The sequence below is a fragment of the Paroedura picta genome, chromosome 7, assembly GCF_049243985.1.
Source record: "Paroedura picta isolate Pp20150507F chromosome 7, Ppicta_v3.0, whole genome shotgun sequence".
In the NCBI taxonomy this organism is placed as follows: Eukaryota; Metazoa; Chordata; class Lepidosauria; order Squamata; family Gekkonidae; genus Paroedura; species Paroedura picta.
In genome coordinates, this window is record NC_135375.1 from 10,478,634 (window position 1) to 10,491,505 (window position 12,872).

Below are 12,872 nucleotides of genomic sequence, written 5' to 3' on the forward strand. Positions count from 1 at the left end.
GCAATCCTGACGCTACAGGACTGAAATCGGCACCTCCCTCTCCGCCACCCCCCCCTCTCCACTCACTCCCCCACTCCTGGGAATTCAGCCCACATCCATCAATTGTTTTAACAGCTTTGCTGCAAGAGATTAGCTCCCGCTCTCCCTTGGACGCCGATAACAATGCTAATTTCTGGGGTGGGGGTGGGGGTGGGAGGGTGGGGGGCAAATGTCCCAGTGTTTTAGAAAACACCGTCTGGCATGCTTTGAGGATTGTCAGACTGATCTCGGCTGGAAGTCGGGATGCTCTGAGGAGAGGCGGCAGAAGCCCTGGAGGGTGAAAGAGAGCTTAGGTCCCTCTGTCCTTTTGCAATTTTTTTTTTTTTACTCAGTTGCCAAATTGGTTGGGCCCCCATTGGGGGGCATGTGGAAGAGACATGGCGGCATTCCTTGGATTCTCCACCACCACCAAAACCTTTCAATCAACGTATTTCCTTATTCTATTAGAGCTAATGCTGACCCTTGTTTTAAATTTCACAATGTAATTGGTGCAGTAAAAAGACCCAGAAAATATTCAGAATTGTCTCCTCCGGTAGGAACATGTGCTTACACACATATGCACATACACAGAGACATCACCACAAACCACCAAGAATTCACAGTTCTACTAGAGCTGTTCTCACAGAACAGTTCTGCCACAGCTTACTCAGCCCTGCTGACCTCACCAGTTCCTCAGGAGGGTCAACAACAGAGCATATAGGCTGGGACTCCCATAAGAACATAAGGAGAGACCTGCTGGATCAGGCCAGGGGTCCATCAAGTCCAGCATCCTGTCTCACACAAAGTTTGACAGGTTCCTTTCGAGAGCCAACAACAATCCTCCAATGTTACCTTTTTGATCTGGGATTCAGAGGCTTAGTACCTCTGAATGTGGAGGTTCCCCTCATTTATCATGCCCTTTAGCCATTGTTTGACTTACCCCATTTCCCTCCATCCATCTATCTACCCACCCACCCATCCATCCCTTTTACAGTCATCTATGCATGTGGCCATCACTACATCTTCTGGCTGTAAATCCCAATTTTAATCTCTCTCTGTGCAAGGTAGTATATCTTTTTGTCTGTCCTGAACCTACTGCCCATCAGCTGCATTGGATGCCCTCAATTGCTAGTATTTGGGGAGAGGGAGAAACATTTATCTTTGCCCATTCTCTCCACCCCTTCCATAATTTTATAAATCTCTATCATGCTTAGACGTGTCCTTTCTAATCTGCAAAATCCCAGATTTTCCAGACTTTCCTCCTAGGAAACATACCCCAAATCTCCTAAGCATCTCAGTTGCCCTCCTCTATGCTTTTTCTAGCTTTGCAACATCCTCCTTAAGGCACTCAAGAGATGCATTATGGTGTAGACATTAAGAGCAGTTGCCTCTCATCTGGAGAGCTGGGTTTGATTCCTCACTCCTCCACATGCAGCCAGCTCGGTGACCTTGGGCCAGTCACAGTCCTCACACAGCAGTTCTGTCAGAGCTCTTCCAGCCTCCCCTCCCTCACAGGGTGTCTGTTGCGGTGAGAGGAAGGGAAGGCAATTGTAAGCCACTTTGAGACTCCTTTGGGTAGAGAAAAGTGGGGTATAAAAACCAACTCTTCTACAGAAAGCTGGTGCCGGAATTGGTCCCCTTTTCTCTTCCCCTTTTCTCTCTTTCATTTTGTTTTGCAAATGCCGTCCTTTTTCTTCATTCCATCTGTCTGGCTTCCCTCCCTGCCCCATCCCCCTTGACATCTGAAAGTCAGACTCCTCCGTATTGGTGAGCTCATGGGACGTAATTACATTTAGTTTTGGGCTCCGCGCCAGACAAAACACAGTTAGCTCTCCGTGATCAAAACGACGGTTCAGAAGCAAAAGGGGGAAGGAAAAAAGGGAAAGCAAAACAACCACCCAAAAAAGGTTAAACAAATGCAGGCTAGCGAGTGATTATTAAGCTGCCACTGTAGCCGAATGTTAACACAACAAAAACCAGCGTGTCAGTGTGTAATATGTTTTGCTGTTGCATTGAGCCATATTGATTTACTCGTCCAAAGGACTTTGGCTTCAGGTTCCTGGGACACAGCAAGAGGAAGAATATAGTTGTTCTCCCCGACATTTTCAGCTTTGCAGCCTTGGAGATCAGGGAGGGGATCCAGGGGTGCCCCTTGAGAGCTTTGGAGCAAGAGGGAGCAGTCTGTTAGGGACACCTGGAGGTGTTCTCCCCATGTGGTTTCTTGGGGAAGATAAGAGCTGGAATTTCACAGCTGAGCATGCTTCTGCATGGCTTTCCTTGGATCAGAAAGTGGGTGGGCAGAAGGGAATGTGTCTGAGCTTGGCTTTTGTGGTCCCTTCTTGCATGTCCATTTTATTTTCCTGGGCTCCAAGATCACTGCAGATGGGGACTGCAGCAAAGAAATTAAAAGACGCTTGCTCCTGGGGAGGAAAGCTATGGCAAATCTAGACAGCATCCTAAAAAGCAAAGACATCACCCTGCCAACAAAAGTGCGTTTAGTCAAGGCTATGGTCTTCTCAGTTGCAATGTATGGCTGGAAAGTTGGACCATAAGGAAGGCCGAGCGTCAAAGAATTGAGGCTTTTGAACTCTGGTGCTGGAGAAGACTCTTGCGAGTCCCTTGGACTGCAAGGTGAACAAACCGGTCAGTCCTAGAGGAGATCAACCCTGACTGCTCTTTAGAAGGCCAGATCCTGAAGATGAAACTCAAATACTTTGGCCACCTCATGAGAAGGAAGGACTCCCTGGAGAAGAGCCTAATGCTGGGAGCGATTGAGGGCAAAAGAAGAAGGGGACGACAGAGAATGAGGTGTCTGGATGGAGTCACTGAAGCAGTAGGTGTAAACTTAAATGGACTCCGGGGAATGGTAGAGGACAGGAAGGCCTGGAGGATCATTGTCCATGGGGTCGCGATGGGTCGGACACGATTTCGCACATAACAACAACAACAACTTGCATGTCCATAACAAAAAGGAAAAAAAATATCCGGACCCAGGTCAAGAACACCCCCCCCCAAAAAAAAAGGATCAAAATAAGGAAAATATGCTCAAACATCTGTAGGGTAAAATGTGTTGTGAAATTGAATATTAATATTTATTAAAATTAGAAACCCCAGGCTTAAAATATAGCCTCATTAAAATCCAAGTGTTTATTCATATTAATGCCTCCACTGACCAGATGCGTTTTGGCAAGGCTGCCTTTAACAATGGTCAGGCATAAATAAAACAAGCAGCAGACATAAAATACTGAAACACAAATGTTAAATATACAGTTGGCTCCTTTGCATACCGTGATACAGTCTCTTAACTATGTAGGACACGTAGGACCTTAATCGATTCTAGGGACCAGAAGGCCAGATAAAATTCTTTGAGGCCTCTCGTGTTTCTAAAACAGGCCCTGGTCCAGAGGATCACTCCTTCTCACTAAAGGAGCCAGGCTTTCTCCAAAGTATTCATCCTATGTCACACAATGGCCAACAAGTTCCTCTGGAGGGTCAACAATAAGGCCAAGAGGATGAGGCCTTCACAGAACTTAAGAAGAGCCCTGGTGGATCAGACCATTGGTCCATCTAGTCCAGCATCTATCTAGTCCAGCTCTCCAGTTCCTCTGGAGAGCCAACAACAGGGCATAGAGGCCAAGGCCTATGCAGGAACATCAGAAGAGCCCTGAGTATAAGAAAAGTGGCATACAAGAACCAACTCTTCTTCTTCTTCAGTAATCTCAGGGCTCTCTCCACCACCTCACAGGGTGTCTGTTGTGGGGAGAGGAAAGGGAAGGTGACTGTAAGCGACTCCTTCGGGTAGAGAAAAGTGGCATCTAAGAACCAACTATTCTTCTTCAGCGTCTACTAGCCATAAGGTATCGATGGAACACTCTTCTTGGTGCTTGGGGGGGCACATTGGGAGGACCTCTGGAGTTCTGGCCCTGCTCATGAACCTTCTGATGGTCACTGAGTGACCCAGAGTGTCAGACTGGATGGGCCATTGTCCCGCTGCAACATGACGTCTCCTACAATCTGCACATCCTCAACAGTTGCCACAATTTTTTGGTGTGGGATGATTTTGAAGTCACTTGGTCTATCCCCCTCCCCCTTTTTGGAAAGAGAAACCCATTCTCTTTATTCACTCTCTCCATGAAGTCTATAATCATAATCACCGTATTAATCATTTATATAGCGCTATTAATATGCAACACGCAATGCCAAATTCAGCTCATGTTTGGGAACAGATCGGAACGACGCCCTAATTTTTTCCACCTCAGGGGAATAGAGGTGGAGGAAACGTGGCTTATTCATAACACGGAGGCTGGAGAACAAAGGCCAGGGGCCATGGCTTGCTTGCAAAACACCTGCTTTAAGTGCAGAAGGGCCTGAGTTCAATCCCTGGCATTTCCAGTTAGAAATAACCAACAAGGATATAGATGAAGTGAAAGACTTTGAGCCAAGATATGGAAGAGGATCTGCCAGTCAGAGCTGAAAATAAATGTTCTGTTGAGTGTTCCCTGGTTGTATTTTCACATGTAGCTGAGGCTCCTCTTGTTCATCTTCCACATGTCCATGCTGTCCACTCAATCGGTTGAACATCTGTCTGTCAGAACGTCCAAGCGTTCAGCTGGTTATCATCCCATTGTTGTTGTATCTTCAGCCACTGGAAGGCAAACTTTCAAAACCAGTAGCCAGGGAACATGGGAACCATGGGACCTAGAACCATCGAAGGAGAAGGGGCCAACCAGGCCATCTAGCCCAACCCCCAGCTCAATGCAGAATCAGCCCAAAGCATCCAGGATAAGTATCTTTCTACCCCCTGCAGCCCATTCACTGTAGAACTAGACTCCTAGAATCCTAGAGTGGGAAGGGGCTATCAAGGCCATCTAGTCCCACCTCCTTCTCAAGGCAGCACCAGCTTAAAGCATCCAGGATAAGGATCTGTCCAGATTCTGCTTTCCAATCACCAGTGAGGGGGAGCTCACCACCTCCTTAAGCTGAACTACACTCATAGAATCCTAGAGTGGAAAGGGGCCATGCAGGCCATCTAGTCCCACCCCCTGCTCAATGCGAGATCAGCCTCAAGCATCCAGTACAAGGATCTGTCTAGCCCCTGCTTGAAGATCACCAGTGAGGGGGTGCTCACAACCTTATTAGGCAGCTGGTTCCACTGCTGAACTATTCTGACTGTAAATTGTTTTTTCTGATATCTAGCTGGTACCATTCTAAATGTAGTTTAAAGCCATTACTGGGGATCTTCTCCTCTGCTGCCAACAGGAACAGCTCCCTGCCCTCCTCTAAGTGACAACCTTTCTAGTACTTCAAGAGAGCCATCCCTCTCAGCCTCCTCTTCTGCAGGCTGGACATTCCCAAGTCCCTCAGCCTTTCCTTACAAGGCTCGGCCCCCAGGCCCCTGGTCATCCTCATCGCTCTCCTTTGCATCCTCTCCACTTTCTCTGCGTCCTTTATGGGGTGAGGCCTCCAGAACTGCACGTGGTCTCATTAACTGTATATGAAGAACAACAAGCCTAATCCGGATTTTTCAAAATCAGTGCATTTCACTTCATCATAGGAAGCTCCCTCTATGCCACGAAGTCCCTTGGACTCAGTCTGTTGCGCTGTGTACATTAGGAAGCCAGATAGGAAGCCCTGGACAGATACGTCATGCAGGCTCCATCTAGTGTACATTTTCGATGTGCCAGTGGTTCATGAATGGCAAGCAGAAGCGTGAGAACAAGCACATAGACAGGAATCCGGTGTCTGGATTTGAGTGAAGACTTACCAAGGTGTAGCTTAAGAGCTTCTGTCTTAATGCGGAGGGTTTAGCCACAAGAAATGTGATGTCGAAATTTCATTTATTTAGAAAATCTCTCTCCCCCTCTCAGGACTCTCCCCCATAACTGACAACACCCTCAAAACACCCATGCAGGAATATGACAAATAACTATAAATCATCCATTCTGAAGCTTTCCACCATTCGTTTGCAGACTTGCAACTCTGTCTCTCCCTACATAGGAGTGAAGGGAATCTTTGTCAGCTTTGGGATCTGTTGCCTGATGATAGACTATCAAACCAAGGGATCCCCAGGTCCCACCTGGAGACTGGCATCCCTGAATCTGGGCCAGAAAACCCAGAAGCTGATGAAAGGCAATGGTGAATTGACCGCCTAAGGAGATGGGGATCTCCCTCCCACTAAGCAGCAGCCAGGCAGATCCTTCTCATGGATGCTTGGGGGCAGTTTTTCTCAACTTTTTTTTACTGCTGAGGAACTCCTGGAACATTCTTCAAGCTTCAGGAACCTCCAGAAGTGGCACGATCATGCAGAATATGATTGGGAAGCAGAACTGTGGACACGCCCACCTGGGGCCCCTCCCCACCCCTTCCAGGACCATCATTGGCCATTTGGGGTGGGGGGTGGGGCAGCTGACATGACCATATGTGGTCATATCACCCAAGAAATGTTTAACAAATTCATTCATTCATTCATTCATTCATTCATTCATTCATTCATTCCATACATGCCTGCCTGCATGCATGCCGGCAATATTGGCAATGTTATTATTGTTTTTATGGGGTTTTAATGGGGATTTGCGATATTGTTACCCGCCACGAGCCGTAAGGGAGTGGCGGGCTATAAATCTAATAATAATAATAATAATAATAATAATAATAATAATAATAATAATAAATTCATACTTGTAACCCACCACGATGCGGGTTCCGGGAGTGGCAAGCAATAATAATAATAACAACAACAACAACAACAACGAAACGACAACAATAACAACAACAACAATAACAACAACAACATACACACATACATTAAGTGTGTTTAAAACTATACTAAGTGTGCAGGACTCAGCAATAATTATAAAGTTAGCTAAGACTTTGCTGGCAATTTTAGATGAAAATCTTTCCATTATGGAACCTGTAACTGAAATTGTTTAAAATTTCACTTTTATGCTTTGCCATCCTTATGCCCATAAAGCTTCTCTGACTGAGATTCTATTTAGTTTAGGTTTGAAAATGCAATTACATTTAAAGCCGCCACCACTGTATAACTAGATTGTGTGTGGGGGGGGGCTTCTTCAAATTTAGGGGCATTTTTTTAATAGATGGCTCTCAGATAGGAAGACCAGCACCTTTGCCTGCCCTCGGCCCTAAGCCTGGAGTTAAAGCTCTGTCTTCCAGTCCTGCCTTGATACCCCTTGGAACAGAGTCTCCTTCCTTATCAGTAAATCCCTTATGGAGAGAGCTCGGGCCCAGCTTCTGGGCAAGGTCACGGGGAGGGGGGAAACAGCAGGGAAGGTTGAGATGCAGATGTGATTCCAAACTTGCAGGAGTTTCGAGTTTCCCACTAAGAGCTCCTGGGTTTCTAAGCAGCGGATTACCTGGAGGCCAGGTGGGAACACAGCAGCACCCTCCTGCACACCGAAAGAGCAAGGAGTTCAGTTGCTAGGAGACAGTGCATACACTCCAACTAAGCCTCAAATGAGCTTACAGCCGTGGAAAGGAATATTTTTTTTTCCTGCCGTGGCTCGATCGTCTTCTCCTTCCCAGTTGTAAATAATGATCCAGATAGCTTTTATCACCTCAGAAATCCTTCAACAAAAGAGATGGTTCCCATGCCTTTGGCCAGGACCGTCACACAATCCGTTTTCCTCCTGATGTCAAAATATTTGCAACAGGCCAAAGCTTCTCTCATAGACCTGGGGCTACATTAACTACTTCAAGTCTGATGTGTGAAGAGAAGCAGAGAATTAATGACTTGGTGCTTAGGGGGCAAAGGGGGGAGGGCTTCTGGAGTTCTGGACCTGCTGGTGGACCTGATGGCACCTGGGTTTTGGCCACTGTGTGACACACAGTATTGGGCTGGGTGAGCTATTGGCGTGATTCAACATGGCTTCCTTTATGTTCCCAAGAACATCAGAAGAGCCCTGCTGGATCAGACCGGAGGTCCACCTAGTAGAACATTCTGTTTCACACAGTATTGTTGGCCCTCTAGATAGTCGTCCCCAACCTTTTTCTCACCGGGGACCACTCAACGCTTGATATTTTTACTGAGGCCCGGTGTGTGGGGGGGGGTAGTTTACTCCTCTACTCTCAACCACTGCCCTAACGCTCTCTGATCGCTATGGTAATGTTTAAACATCCCTTCAAAATAAGTTACAGACACGCCACAACAAGGAACATAAGGAACATTTTATATTCATGGACATTTTAACTCATGACAATGACAAATCAATGGGAACCCTGAGCTTGTTTCTCTGCAACGAGATAGTCCAATCTGGGAGTGATGGGAGACAATGACACCCGAAGTGTGTTGTAAAGGGCCGGGAGGGGGAGAAGGTGTCCTTCGGGGCCCACCTCCAATTAGTCGACAAACCACATGTGGTCCGCGGCCCACAGGTTGGGGATTGCTACTCTAGAGGAACTGGTTGGCCACTGTGTGAGACAGCATGTTGATGGACCACTGGCCTGATCCAGCAGGGCTTTTTTAAAAAGTCCTTGTGTGTGTGTGTGTGTTTTTTAAATTAGAGTGGCTTCTGATGAGCTGTAGAAAGCAAAATTAAAAACGACAGTAATGGACATGGTTTTACTGTCTTCTGGACATCTGATCTGTGCTGAATTATTCTTCTGAATGGTATAACAATGTTGTTAAAAATATTAATATGGTAGGGATAACATGATATATAACCAATAGGGTCACCAGCTCTGGATTGGGAAATACCGATGGACTATGGGGGAGGAGTGGGTGGGATTTTGGGAGGGGAGGGACCTCAAGGAAGTATAATACCATGCCCCCCCCAAAAGGAACTGATTTCCGATATCTGAGAGATGAACTGTAAAACCAGGGGATCCTCAGGTCCTACGTAGGGACTGGGATCCCTAAAATGGAATAACCAGGAATAATTAGCAGCCGTGACTCACCGCGGACACCATTGATGATGTAGGTGAGCATCCAGAAGACAAAGACGGGCCTGGGCGCAAGCATGCATGCCACGCCGAGCATGCACAGGAGACGGGGGCACATGCGCCTTTATAAGCACCATGTGCTTCCGCCTCTCCCTTCTATACGCTCCGCAGCCAAACTGCTTCCCTCCCCCCACCCATGTTTTGGGACCTTGTTTCAGGTTTGAGTTGTTGTGGTTCAATGTATTTGTCACTGTTGTTTCAGGCATGGTAGGAACCTGTTGTCAAGGAGTCCAGTTTTGGCCTGGACACCCTCGGGATTAGGGATAATGTTTAATAATTATTGAACTGTTATGTATAACCATTTCTCCCTCTCTTTTCCCATTTTCTGTTCTGCCTATTTCTTTCTTCTTCTTTTTTAGGAAAAAAACTATATTTCAAAAGCCCCAAAAGTCACCTCAACAGTGATTGGACAGCCACCTGCGTCTTCTTTCTCTTGCTGACCACCACAGACCACAGGCCAGTGGGAGTTAAGATTGCAAGCAGGCCATGGTTCATCTGGTTTTTGTTTTTTTGCTTTAACTGCCTTGTCACTTCAATTGAGGTTTAACCAGCAGAAATGGAAGCTGAAGCATTGCACGGCATAGAGCTAAGCAACATCGACAGATAACTGGAGCAGATCAAATGGAGACAGCTGAAGTCAGGTTGTCAGGCGACGAGTGGGAGATGAGGGGAGGGGACCTCTGGCTTCCCAATGGTGCAATGGTCAGAACCCTGGGAGTGCAGCCCACAGTTCTTCTGAGAATCAACAAACAGGAGTTCCAAGCAGTGGAATAAAACTAAAAGTCTTTGTTTTGTTTTGTTTGCTGGAATTACCAGCATTTATTAGTTTAAATAGAAAAATAGCAAAAGAGTAGAATACAGTAATGCAGAAATATTGGCCCTCCGTATGATTGAAGTTAGCTTTTTCAGCAAATACATTTGTTTGTTGTCTGTATATATATAGTCTATGTAATAAGGACATCATTCCTTGAATTCTTCTGCTGGTCTGCCATTAACCAGACTGGTAAGAAGAAGAAGAGTTGGTTCTTATATGCTGCTTTTCCCCACCCAAAGAGTCTCAAAACGGCTTGCATTCGCCTTCCCTTTCCTCTCCCCACAACAGTCACCCTGTGAGGGAGGAGAGGCTGAGAGAGCCCTGATTTTACTGAAGAAAACAAAGAGTTGGTTCTTATATGCCACTTTTCACTGCCTGAAGGAGTCTCAAAGTGACTTACAGTCGCCTTTCCCTTTCTTTCCCCAAAACAGACACCCTGTGGTGTGGGTGAGGCTGAGAGAGCCCTGATATCACTGCCCGGTCAGAACAGCTTTATCATTGCTTTGGCGAGCCCAAGGTCACCCAGCTGGTTGCTTGTGGGGGAGTGCAGAATCGAACTTGGCTCACCAGATTAGAAGTCCGCACTCCTAACCACTACATGAAGCTTTGCCTTTTTATATAGTTCTCCAGGTTTGTCTAACCAGTCCATTATTTCTGGTGCATCCTGTTGTTTCCATTTCTTAGCAATAATTATCCTTGCTGTGGTAGTTGCGTGGAAAAATGATCTTCAGCCCGTTGAGGAATATTAGCTGGCATTACACTTAATAAATCAGGATAGGCTGGAAAATTAATGTTTAACGCCGTTTCTAAATACTATGTGTTTTAATCCAAAATTTAGTGATTTTTTTATAAGACTACCACATATGATAAAAGGAGCCAACCTTATCCTTATATCTCCAATATTTATTATCACATTCTTCAGACATTTTGCTGATTTGTTCAGGTGTAATGTAGCATCTAGAGCCTCTTGTGGTGCTGAGTGGTAAGGCAGCGACATGCTGTCTGAAGCTCTGCCCATGAGGCTGGGAGTTCAATCCCAGCAGCTGGCTCAAGGTAGACTCAGCCTTCCATCCTTCCAAGGTTGGTAAAATGAGTACCCAGCTTGCTGGGGGGTAAATGGTAATGACTGGGGAAGGTACTGGCAAACCCACCCTGTATTGAGTCTGCCATGAAAACGCTGGAGGGCGTCACCCCAAGGGTCAGACATGACCTGGTGCTTGCACAGGGGATACCTTTACATTTTAATGTAGCATCTGCAAAACATTTTATGCCTATTTTCCCTTAATAACTGACATTTTGTACGTTTTACTGTTTTGACAATATAATTCCCATTCATCTGGTGGGGTATTTTGTTTTAAGTTCTACATCCATTTAATCATGCCACTTTTGACCTATTCATTGTCAGTCTTATATTTTAACTCCAAATTTCTCTTCCACAGTTGTTTTCCAATCCTTTAGCACCATCACTTGGGATGCCACTTTTTGGTTGATGGTCTTCATCAGTTTGTTCAGTATTTAAATCCACTGACATCTTTAAATCATCAATTCTCTCTGAAAGTTCTTTTTTAGAATCTATAACTTCCATTCTGACATTAGAATCTATAACTGACATTAGAATCTATAACTTCCTTTCTGATATTCTTTGTGGTACTATTATTTCTTTGTTATGTTTGTGTAATCCACACAGGATCTGTGGAGTATCTACTCCTTCCTCCTCTTCTTCCCCATCATCAAGCTTCTACCTTGTGGTTCTTTTTGCATGTGCTGTATCTTTTTTCCCCAATGGGAAGTAAGTCTGTTATACATTTCTTTTTAGTGACTTTTTTAAATGCCTTAGTTTGAAAGACATCAATCAAAATTCAGTTTCATTATAGCAGTTAATTATAAATCACATAAACAGGGTTCAACAGTGATTATCAGACTATTATAGCGATTATAGTGATTTTAAATCCTATAACAGAAATAAAAGCAATGATTTTGTTAATATTAGCGATAAGCTTACACAGAAGACCTAACTTCTTACATTTACCTTTATGTTAGAATTCAAGTTTATCTTTTTATATGACCTTAAATTGTATATATGGAATAAAAAAACTCATAAAACTGTAATTTCACTGATGCTTCAAAACAATAGTTTAATCTTTAAATTATCAACAGATATAATGAGCTGTTATTCTTATGACCAGATTTATTTTATTTAGCTTTGAGACAGTTCAACTTCTCACTGGCAATTCCTTTCTCTTTGTGTCTTCTAAAAATATCGTCGCTTAAGGATCTGCGGGAACACAGTTCCTAATACTGGCACCTATATGAGGGCTTAAAAGTGCCGCCTGGCTGTCCAGATTTCTAATCCAAAGGTGTCTTCTTTTTCCCCCTTCTCTTTTAAAGCTGAAACAAGATGCTTTTCGATGAGCTCAATGGACTGGCAGATGTTGCCTGCATCACCAAAAAAGGACTGGAGGGAGAGTTCTCTTCCTGTCTGCCCAAGTATTCTCTATGGTTAGCACTTCATGTATAGGAGATCCTGTTAATTTTGTTTTGTATTCTTGTGTTCTTTTAAGTATGATATCAAGCAAAGGATCTTCTTAAAGTAAACATCATCCTTATAGTCTCATTTAATATTACGGGCTGATCCTGCGTTGAGCAGGAGGTTGGACTAGATGGACTGTATGGCCCCTTCCAACTCTATGATTCTATGATTATCAACTAAAGCTTGCTCTGATTAGAAGAACAAGAGTTGGTTCTTATATGCCGCTTTTCCCTACCTGAAGGAGGCTCAAAGCGGCTTACAGTCGCCTTCCCTTTCCTCTCCCCACAACAGACACCCTGTGAGGGAGGTGAGGCTGAGAGAGCCCTCATATCACTGCTCGATCAGAACAGTTTTATCAGTGTCATTGGCAAGCCCAAGGTCACCGAGCTGGCTGCATGTGGGGGAGTGTAGAATCGAACCCAATTTGCCAGATTAGAAGTCCGCACTCCTAACCACTACACCAAACTGGCTCTCAGTTTGGTAATCATCTACCTACTTTGCATATTTTAAGAGCCTCTTGTGGCGCAGAGTGGTAAGGCAGCCGTCTGAAAG

General features: G+C 45.0%; 1 long non-coding RNA gene across 1 annotated transcript; it reads left to right on the forward strand.

Annotated features, from left to right (window-relative positions):
• The first annotated feature begins 11,408 nt into the window (after positions 1-11,408).
• LOC143841719 (uncharacterized) lies at positions 11,409-12,385 on the forward strand. The gene is made up of 2 exons (XR_013232757.1): positions 11,409-11,579; positions 12,179-12,385. It is a non-coding gene; the product is annotated as an uncharacterized LOC143841719 (long non-coding RNA).
• Positions 12,386-12,872: the final 487 nt, after the last annotated feature.